Source organism: Pinus tabuliformis, chromosome 9 (assembly GCF_031772625.1).
Source record: "Pinus tabuliformis cultivar Carrire ecotype Pingquan chromosome 9, CPIR1, whole genome shotgun sequence".
Lineage (NCBI taxonomy): Eukaryota > Viridiplantae > Streptophyta > Pinopsida > Pinales > Pinaceae > Pinus > Pinus tabuliformis.
In genome coordinates, this window is record NC_142307.1 from 1,946,844,999 (window position 1) to 1,946,856,512 (window position 11,514).

Below are 11,514 nucleotides of genomic sequence, written 5' to 3' on the forward strand. Positions count from 1 at the left end.
CCCCCACAGGCTCACAACACGACTCAAACACTTAAGGTCCAAAAGGTGTCACCCGCGGAAATGGCCAAAAGAAGAAAGCAAGGCCTATGTTACTATTGTGATGAAAAATACTCCCCAGGTCATAAATGCAAGGAGCCCAAATTTTTTCAAATTGATGTCATTGACTACAGCTCAACAGAGGAAGATCCACCACTGGAGGAACATGAGCCGCTAGAAGAAGACAACCAAAAGGACAATGTCTCCGATGAACCAGTTATTTCGTTGCATGCTTTGGCAGGGATTTCTTCCCCTAAAACTCTCAAAATCAGAGGTTTTATTAAACATCGCCCAGTAGTAGTCTTGATTGATAGTGGAAGTACCCATAATTTCATCCATCAAAAAGTTGTAGAAGCAGTGCATTGTTTTGTACGAGCAATTTCTAACTTCCAAGTTCAAATTGCGGATGGAGGCACAATGAAATGTGAAGGCTGCAGTGAAAATGTCAAACTTCAAATGGGGGATTATCAGTTGAAAACTCACATGTTTGCCATACACATGGGGGGTTGCGACATTGTCCTCGGCGCTGAATGGCTCCCCACTCGTGGGCCAATCACAATGGATTTCCAGGAGTTATATATGAGTTTTAAGCAGAACAACTACACACATACCCTCCGTGGACTCCAGGCGGGAGCCCCCTCTATCATCAGCTCGTATAGGATGGAAAAATTGTTAAAAAAGGGCAATCATGGAGTTGTAGCTCAATTTAATGCCATCCAGGCAGTCAAACCAAGCCTCTGCCAATTCATCCTGAGATGCAACAGATTTTAAATAACCATCTGCCGGTCTTTGACAAGCCTCATGAGCTTCCACCCTCGCGAGGGGACCATGATCATAGCATCACCTTGGTTCCAGGGGCCCAACCCCCAAATGTGCGCCCATACAGATATTCGTTCACCCAAAAGAATGAAATAGAAAAAATCATCAAGGAACTTTTGGAAGCAGGTGTCATTCGTCCCAACATTAGTCCTTATTCATCCCCAGTGGTCATGGTGCTCAAGAAAGATGGGGATTGGCGGATGTGTCCCGACTTCAGGACCCTCAATAAGTTGACAGTCAAATATAAATTTCCCATCCTGGTGGTTGATGATTTGCTGGATGAACTCAATGGGGCTCAATTCTTCACTAAGCTGGATCTTCGCTCAGGCTACCACCAAATTCGCATGAAGGAAGTCGACATCCCCAAGACTACTTTCCGAACTCATGAAGGCCATTATGAATTCCTGGTCATGCCATTTGGTCTTTGCAATGCCCCCTCTACTTTTCAGAGCCTTATGAACCACATTCTCAAACCATATCTTAGGAAATTTGTCCTTGTCTTCTTCGATGACATCCTCATCTATAGTTGCACTTGTGCCGCACATCTTCAGCATGTAGATCTACTCTTGCAACTGCTCTGCAAGCATAAATTATTTGTCAAGATGTCCAAGTGTTCGTTTGGCATGGCAGAAGTAGAGTATTTGGGCCACATTGTGGGGCGTGAAGGTGTCAAGGTGGACCCCAAAAAGATCCAGGCAATGCAGGAATGGCGTCAACCTAAGACCTTGAAGAGCTTGAGAGGATTTTTGGGTCTCACAGGCTATTATCGTAAATTTGTCCGCAACTATGGTCGCATAGCGAAGCCCCTCACCCAACTCCTAAAGAAAAATTCATTCTTCTGGAATGAGGAAGCACAACAGGCCTTTAAAGCTCTAAAAAATGCCATGTGTTCCACTCCAATCTTAGCACTACCTGACTTCACCAAATCTTTTGTCATTGAATGTGATGCTTCGGGTACAGGTATTGGGGCGGTCTTAATGCAGGAAGGACGACCGTTGGCCTTCACAAGCCAACAACTTAGTGGGAGGAATCTGGGCCAATCTACCTACGAGAAGGAAATGATGGCCATCTTACATGCAGTCGAGACCTGGCGACCTTACTTATTGGGGCGACGTTTCCAAATTTGCACAGATCATCACAGTCTTAAATATTTTTTGGAGCAACGCCTATCCTCCCCACAACAAAATAAATGGCTAGAAAAAATGCTGGGATATGATTATGAGATCATTTACAAGAAAGGGAAAGACAATAGTGTAGCAGATGCATTATCTCGCCAATTTGAGGAGGAAAGTACTCTGCTAGCAATTTCCCTCCCCATTCCAGAATGGATTGAAGAGGCTCGCAGGGAATGGTTTTCACACCTCGGGCTCTCCCAACTCATTTCTCAATTGCAGGTAGATCCAAATTCCACCAAGGGCTACTTGTGGCAGGATGATATTCTTCGCTACAAGGACAGAGTCGTAATATCACCAACATCCACCCTCAAAAGTCGCATTTTGGCAGAATTGCACTCATCTCCCATTGTAGGACATTCGGGCTTTCAGAAGACGTATGCTCGCACTAGAAGATCATTTTTTTGGACAGGCATGAAAAAGGGAATCCTTACTTTCGTAGTAGAATGCGATGTCTGTCAACGCCACAAAGGGGAAAACGTCAACACACCAGGCACATTATAACCATTGCCCGTTCCGGCATCAATTTGGACGGAGGTTTCTATGGATTTCATTACAGGTCTTCCAAAGTCAGGGAACAAGTCAGTCATCATGGTGGTTGTGGACCGACTGTCGAAGTATGCTCATTTCTGTGCCCTACCCCACCCATTTACACCAACTTTGGTTGCTCAATCTTTCATGGATCAGATCTTTAAATTGCATGGCATGCCCACTTCTATTGTGTCCAACCGCGACTTGATCTTCACCAGTAATTTTTGGCAGGAACTCTTCAGGATACAAGGCACTCAACTCAAACTCAGTACTTCCTATCATCCGCACATAGATGGTCAAAACGAAGCCATCAACAGATGTTTAGAAACCTACCTTAGGTGTTTCACTTCAGAAAAGCAACACCTTTGGGTACAGTGGCTACCTCTGGCTGAATGGTGGTATAACACCAACTATCATGCCACCACCAAAATGACTCCCTATGAAGCAGTATATGGTCAACTCCCGCCTTCACCTACTTTGTATCTCAAGGGATGCTCAAAAGTACAAGCAGTGGATCAACTCCTACAACACCGCGCAACCATGCTCGCCCATCTTCGAGAAAATCTTCATCAAGCTCAGAACCGCATGAAGCAATAGGTAGACCAGCATCGCTCAGAGCGCCAATTTCAAGAAGGGGATCAGGTCTTTTTACGGCTCCAACCATATAAGCAAACATCACTCAAAGACAAGGGGTTTCAGAAACTCTCTCCCAAATTCTATAGACCATATCAAGTACTTCAGCGCATTGGAGAAGTGGCCTACAAGTTGGCCTTGCCACCTACTGCAAAAATCCATCCAGTTTTCCATGTCTCATGCCTCAAGAAAGTGATTGGGAACAATTGCAGAATTCAGACCAGTTTACCTGAATTGGACGAAGAAGGGTCCATCTGGCTTCAACACGAACAGGTCCTAGACACACGAGACAAGCAACTGAGCGGCCGCATGATTAAGGAAGTCCTCGTCAAATGGAAAGACACCTCTCCGGAAGATGCAACTTGGGAACCAACCACTATTCTTCAGCAGTTTCTGCAGCTTCAGCCTTGAGGACAAGGCTAGTCTTAAGGGGGAGGGCATGTTAGGGTCCCACCCTAACCCCCTTATTTATGTAATGGGATCACGTCATAGTCAAGAGTCAATAAAGCCCATATTAATAATTGTAAGTGGTTAACCCGCAATTAATGACGGAACCACAGTTAGTTGCAAATGGGCCGTAGTATTAGATAGATGGCATTAATAAAACCCACGGTATTGGCCCGTGGTATTGCATGTATGAGTCATATATAAAGGATAGAGACTCCCTGCGAGGGGCATCGTGTCTTATTTTGTAGTCGAGCTCTGCTCTATTGGAGGTTGCCCCCTCGAAGAGGCAAGTGAACATTACTCTCTGAATAATAAAATCATTGCTATTCTGTGTTCTGGGTATCTTTTCTTCGCATATTCTGTATTTGGGTATCATTTTGCAGGATTAAGAGCATAACAATAGGGGTTCGAGTCAAGAACCTTTATCAATTGTATGTAGATGGCTGTGCAGCAATGGCATGCAAGGTAGAAGGATTGGTGAGCCGGGATGATGGCGAGCTATGGCACCGGAGATTGGGCCACCTTCACCATGGAGCCTTGAAGATACTGCAGTAGATTTCTACTGGGCTTCCTAAAGGCACTCTTGCGCAGTCAGATCAATGCAAGGGGTGTACTTTTGGAAAATTTGTGAAAGCCACCTTTCATGAGAAGGATAGTCGCACCACAATGATCCTTGAGAGAATTCACACAGACGTGTGTGGACCTTTCTCAATAGCTTCGATAGCAAAGCACAAGTACTATGTGATCTTTGTTGATGATTTCTCTCGAAAGTGTTGGATCTTCTTCATGCAAAAGAAGAGCGAGACATACTCAAAGTTCTGTGAGTTCAAAGCACTGGTCAAGAGGGAATCGGGGAAGAAGGTGAAGCCTATTAGGAGCGACAATGGTGGTGAATTCATCTCTGGAAAGTTCAAGGACTTCTGCAGCGCAGAAGGGATTCGAAGAGAGCTCATAGCTCCCCATAACCCACAGCAGAACGGGGTTGCTGAACGAAAGAACAGAACGATCGTGGTGCTGCACGGGCGATGTTGCATGATCAGGGCCTACCCCTTCACTTGTGGGCAGAGGCATGCAATACTACAGTATCTGTGCAGAACCGTTGTCCTCACAAGATACTTGGCATGAGTACACCCGAGGAGGCTTATTCTGGTAAGAGACCTGATATTTCCCATTTGAGGATTTTTGGTTCACCTGTTTACATGCATGTGATGAAGGATGCCAGGAAGAAGTTGGAGCCGACCACAGAGGTTGGGATATTTGTGGGGTACACTGATACGCCCCATAACTATCGTGTCCATTTGCCAGACAATCGCAAGACTGTTGTGCGACGGGATATCAAATTTCAGGAGGAGAAAGCCATGAAGTGTTTGCTTGAGAGGGAGCCACACTTGCATGCATATGAGGAGCTATTAGTTCCTAAGGATGAGGTTCAGGATGTGGATCAGCCACAAGATGAAGTTCATGGAGTGGAAGAGACCACTCATGCAGCGCCAACCATCAGAGGGCGAAAACGCACTACAGAAGTTGAGCGACTGGCTCAAGATGCAGAGAAGGTTGTAGGACCACCTACAGCACACCGCAGATAGAGACAGTCACCTGATCGGTACACTGGATACATGGCTCTTGTGAGCAAATGTGTCATGACTAAGCCATCCTCTTTCGAGGAAGCTGTGGAGGATCCTGCATGGGTAGATGCCATGGTGGAAGAGTATGATTCGATTGTCAGAAACAATGCATGGGAGATTGTCCCAAGACCGGAAGGGAAATCAGTGGTGGGTTCGAGATGGATCTACAAAGTGAAGCAGGCAGCTGACGGGAGTGTGGAGAAATACAAGGCAAGATTTGTTGCCTGAGGCGTCTCACAGATAGAGGGGATCGATTATGAGGAGACCTTTGCACCTGTCGCAAGGTATTCTTCCATACGGACGATTCTTGCTCTCTCAACGCCGATGGGGTGGCACATCCATCAGATGGATGTGAAGACTGCGTTCCTCAATGGAGTCATTGAGGAGGAGGTATACATAGAGCAGCTCGAAGGTTTCGAGATCTTTAGCAGCGAGTCGCATGTTTGCAGGCTCAAGAGAGCGTTGTATGGGTTGAAACAAGCACCTCGTGCTTGGTACACACGGATAGACAGTTATTTCACTGGACTTGGATTCTTCAAGAGTGAGGCGGATCCTAACCTATACCAGATTGTGGTGGAGGGTAAGTTGCTGATCATTGTACTTTATGTAGATGATTTGATTTTGACGGGAGATGAGCTGTTGATACTTTCATGCAAGGAGGATCTTGCTAGAGAGTTTGAGATGAAGGACTTGGGATTCCTTCATTATTTCCTGGGATTGGAAATTTGGCAGCGCAATGATGGACTATTTGTTTCTTAGGGTAAGTATGCCCGGGAGATACTGGAGAAGTTCAACATGCATGGCTGCAAGCCTGTTGATACTCCTCTTCCTGGAGGTTGGAGGAAGGAGGATGCTACTTCAGCGGAGGTAGTGGATGCCACTGTTTATCGACAGTTGGTGGGGTCACTTATGTATCTGGTCAATACACGAACCGATATATGCTATGCTGTTAATCAACTTTCACAAGCTATGGTTAAGCCAACCAAGCTCTTCTGGAAGGCAGGCAAGCATGTATTGCATTATCTCAGAGGCACATCAGGATATGGATTGTGGTACAGACAGGAGGATGAGGTGAACCTATGTGGCTTCACAGATGCAGATTGGGCAAGGAGCCCAACGAAAAAAAGAGAGCACATCTGGAGGGATCTTCAGTATTGGGTCAACAGTAGTTTCTTGGTACAACAGGAAGCAGAGATCCGTGGCACTTAGTTCAGTAGAGGCCGAGTATATGGCAGCAAGTTTGGCTGCATGCGAGGCTATATGGATGAGGAAGATCCTGGTCGGGTTGTTCGGGTCACACTTGGAGCCTACTATGATTTATTGTGATAACCAGAGTTGCATTAAACTCTCGGCTAATCCAATATTTCATGATAGATCCAAGTACATCGACATCAGGTACCATCATATCAGAGATTGTGTGCAGCGAAGAATCATGTTACTTTCATACATCCCCACGGAGGATCAGGATGCTGATATCTTGACGAAGGCGCTCACCAGGTGCAAATTCGAATACCACAGAGGCAGGATAGGGGTTGCAGATAATCCATATCTTTTTGAGAGGGAGTGTTGAAAATGCAACAACATGATGGAGCTTAGTGAAAAGAAGTCGCCTTCACTAAGTGGGCCCGTAGGCTATTTTCGGCGCAAAGTCTATTTTTAGACATATGGATCATGGTCTATGAGTTGCAGGATGCTATTTATGGATGATTGGTCATGTTGGTAAAAATAGATGGACCTCTATTTTTAGACATATGGGCGGAGTCTATTTTTAGACTGCCAGTCAACAAATAGAACAGTCGAATATTATTAGCTCTTAATAATATTTGGACTATAAACATTATCTTATCCTCTTGCAGCACTTCAGTTTGAGATACAGATGTGGCACATGCAACTGCCAGAAGGAAATACGCTTTTCCTATGGGTTAGTTGAGCTATTGCATGATGGACTTCAGTTAGAAGGGGTTGATTGAGGAGTTGATGGAGTTGTGTTCACTTTGACTTAGTTGAACTAGTTGTATTTAGTCTAACTGCCAAATACACTAGTGATGAGTGATGTGAATTAATTATTAATTAATTAAATAGTTATTAACTCATAAATCAACTAAAGAATACATCAGTTAACTTAGTGCATGGACAGTTCAGTGGAGAGAAGTGTTAGAGGTGGGTGAAAGGGTGAGACTACTATCAGTTGTGACTATAGCTGTGCATGAGATTTGCACAATCATTGATTGAGATTTCCAATGAGGATTGCGCAGTACAAGCCAAATTCAAACTTGGATCTGATCTATTCTCAACTTAGATTGCGCAGTAGAGGTAGGCAAACAGTGGAGGAGATTTGAACCCGTGACTTGTTCAGATCTGAGCTAGTTTTGTGTGTAGCATGTGGAGATAGTACTGAGTACTTGTGAGGAGTATTGTACTATGTACTGTTACATGTTCTCTATCATTATAATATACAAATAGTTGGGGTTTTTCAACTGTATGCTTTCCCCATTACATACTGTGTTGATATGTGTGATTGATGTTTCAATGTGCGCATGCAATTGTTTTTTTAATTCTGCAAATTGATGATCAATGGTAGAGGAGGTTATGTATTATGCATGCATTCCGCAAATAGTGTATAATCAGGATAATCTTTGTGAATAAGTGTTATATTATTCAAATTTCTACAATGGATTGTGAAAGCATTGTCATAAGGGACTATGCAATGTTCGATAGTTGCACAATGTCTATCACAAAATGCGCACAAGCATTGTTAGTAAGGACTTCGCAGGCACTATTTCTAGAGACTGCACAAATATTATTCTCAAGGACTGTGTAAGCACTGTTTTCAAGGGTAGACATTGGCTGCTAGGCTTGCTAGAAGGAATGTGCTTGTAAATGGATCAAGAGATAAGCATGTGTGAGCAAGTGGCTTCAATAGTTAGAATTTCATAAGAAGACTTGAACACTTGGCAAGAATCAACTGACCATGAAGTGACTATGATCATGTTGGAACGAAAGATCGTAATATCACAAGGAGGCTCAAAAATTCAAGTGTAGGAAAATTTTTAGAGGGTGTTTGTCGTAGCGAAAACACTTGGAAACACACCGGAAGAACTTTAGCTTCCCTGTTTAGGACTAAATTTATACAGAGTCTAATACTTCATGAAGTCTTGATTCACTATGTGAATTACCTTAGCTTCCCCATTTATCCTGGTTATAAGTATGGTATTTCCTATCCCCTTTTTCAACTAAGGACATTTACAAGGCTTATTGTATCTCAATTGTTTTGTTCTGGGAGAAGGATAGTATATTTGTGAGTTTAAGATGATCACAATTTTAATTTTGTATCTAGTGTTGCTCCGCTGCCAATAGGTCTGTTCAATACCTCAATGGAGTCACTACAGGAACACACACATTACTTTGCTTCTAGCAAGCTTGTTTAGTACCTCAACAATGTTGTTTGCTTCACCTCTCTGTGCAATAATACTTTCTCTTCTTTCACCATTTATTTTATTTTAAATAATGTTCATTAGAATTTTATTGACATTTATGGCCAGGGAAGAAGAGGGATCCCAACTTATTGAAAGTAAGAGATGTTATTCCTTCAAAGGCTATTATATACCTCTGAAATTAATATTCTCGCTCTTAGTTTTCTCCTTTCCCTTCTCTACTTGATTGGATTGGCAAGAAAAACACCATTCAATTACCATACTGAGTCAAGGAATAATGATCCTAAAATAGATATGGGCATTGTGGTTCTATTTATAGATTTCCATCTGAATGAATTGTATTTTCCATTCAAACATGTTTTGACTTTAAAATTTGTGTAGGCCCAAACAAAGAAGAGGAAGGCATATTAGCCAAGAGTTGCTCGTCATCACAATTACCTTTTCAAAACCTTTCCACATTGTCTTTTTCAGCCCCAAAAGAGCATTTTTCATGCATGGTCATATTGAATAAAACACAAAAGAAAAAAGATGAAAAAACAACAAAAACAAAAGGACATAACATAACGTAAGAGTAAAATGAAAGAAAAGCAAGACAGAGAGTGGGAAAACAAACAAATAAAAATATTATATTTGGAATGGGGAATGCAGGGCCATGCGATGCAACTAGAAAAGTAAAAATGCAACTAGACCTACTTTTAACCTAACGGGTTAGAAGGTCAGGACTAAGTGATGTGAAATTTCCAATGTAGCCACCGAATTTGATCCTAACTTGCAAGGAGAAAGACACGAGAAATTAAAAACAATATAAAGCAATGTGAAAAATAAAAATAAGATCGTGAATAATATGTACAATAGATAAAAGGTCTTTCCTAAAGGCAGGAATATGTGCCATAACAACTAACTTTAACCAATTTGCAGACTTACCTTTTTTATCAGAACAACAATAATAAAAACCTCGAAAGCTTCTTATAAATGTACCTTTGTTTGTATTCTCATTCTTAGCAAACATCGTGAAAGACCGAAACTTACTATTAGAAATAGAGCTTGTTAAGTAAGATGTTTCCATCCAATCATGGATTCGATCATGGAATTCAAAAGAATCCTTTTGAGAGCCTTGAAATTCTTGGGAAATGAACTTTTAATCAACACAAAATTACAAAGAAAATATTGTGAAAGAAAATTGATCTGATCTTGTTTAAGAGCCTCGTCAAGATCGTGAAAACCTGACATAACCATCAACAAAGACTAAAGTGCCTCAACTACTTGAAATTTATCTAAACAGTGAGATGATAAACCATAAAGATCAATTGGTTCAACATTGGTGTAAAAAAACTAACATCAAATATACTAGTGGGAAGTGATTAGTTGCATGACATATGTTAGACCTAGTGTTATGATCAAATGGACTAGTTAGGACATAATATTCTCCACTATATGAAAAGAGAGATGGATCAATTTGAGGATTTTTACAAATGATTTTAGTAATAAAATCATCCTCCTCGCATGTTGGGTAAAAAAAATCACTACCTTGTATCTGGTTATAATCTAAACCAACATCATGAAAATCAAAAGAATTAAAAATGAATACTAGTATACCAAATACATGAAACCAAATAGGACACAATGAGTCACCATGTGTTGAATCAGGTTCAGCCTTTCTATCAACTTGGGAAATTAATCTGCCAAGATGAGAAATTTGATTCACCAAATAAATCAAGTATTCACTAACACTCTAGAGGATAGCTTGTGCTAGAATGAAAATTATTAGAATCACAATATTCACAAGAAAGAACAGGAATTGATCATTCACAAAAGTATTTGACAGATATGAAACTTTCAACCGATGATAATCTTTGTCATGATAATTCAATGGTCGACTTCATATCTCTGTGCATCCATGAAAGGTATACATTCCAATCCTGGATTTGACATGAGAGATTTGCATGATGATGAGTCAACCATAGCAAGACTCTCTATTTGATCAGGACCAGAAGTTGAAATTTTGGAAAATTAACTTGGAAACGATGAAAATATTTCAAGCAGTTTAACCTAGTGAAAAAATGTGGAGAAAAAAATTATGCGAGCAAATCCAGATTTGACATGGTTTTGGAATCTCATTAGGATCGTGAGAACCTGAAATAACCATCAATGAAATTTGAAGTGCCTCGACTCCCTAACAAATTCTAGAACTTTCAAATGTTGAATAATTATATTTTGAGACCTGAGTCATATCGAAAATTGCATGTGGACAACTATTATCAGTTAAGGCAACAAGATCACTATTATCGAGATGGAAACCATCTACATCACTAGTTTGATCAGATTGTACAATTTCAACAAACATATTACTCAAGTCATAAGATTCTTTTGATTGCATATATGATGATGTGTAAATCGAATCAGTTTCATGAGTAGCCTGAGCTAGAGAATTATCCTTACACAAGACTAGAGGTTGTAAAGAATGAAATGGATGCTCAATGACTTCGTTGTTTTCTTCTTCATCATGTGCAACCTTATCATCTTGTGTCAATTCAAGATCCTTCTCATTAGATTGTGAACTTGAAGAGTAGAGCATATCTTCATCATGAGTTAATTCATTGCAAGCAATAGGACACAAGGGATGGCAGGTTGAAGAAGAAGTTCCTATAAGAATATCTTCTTGAGAAATAAAAATATTGGTCGATGTGCCTTGGAAATCATTACCATGTACATTAATGTAGTTATGGTCATCTGAATGATGGTTGCCCAAGGCTTGAGATTGATTAAACATCTTGATTTCGTTTAACCGATTTCCAAGAGTACAAGATTCTAAATCAG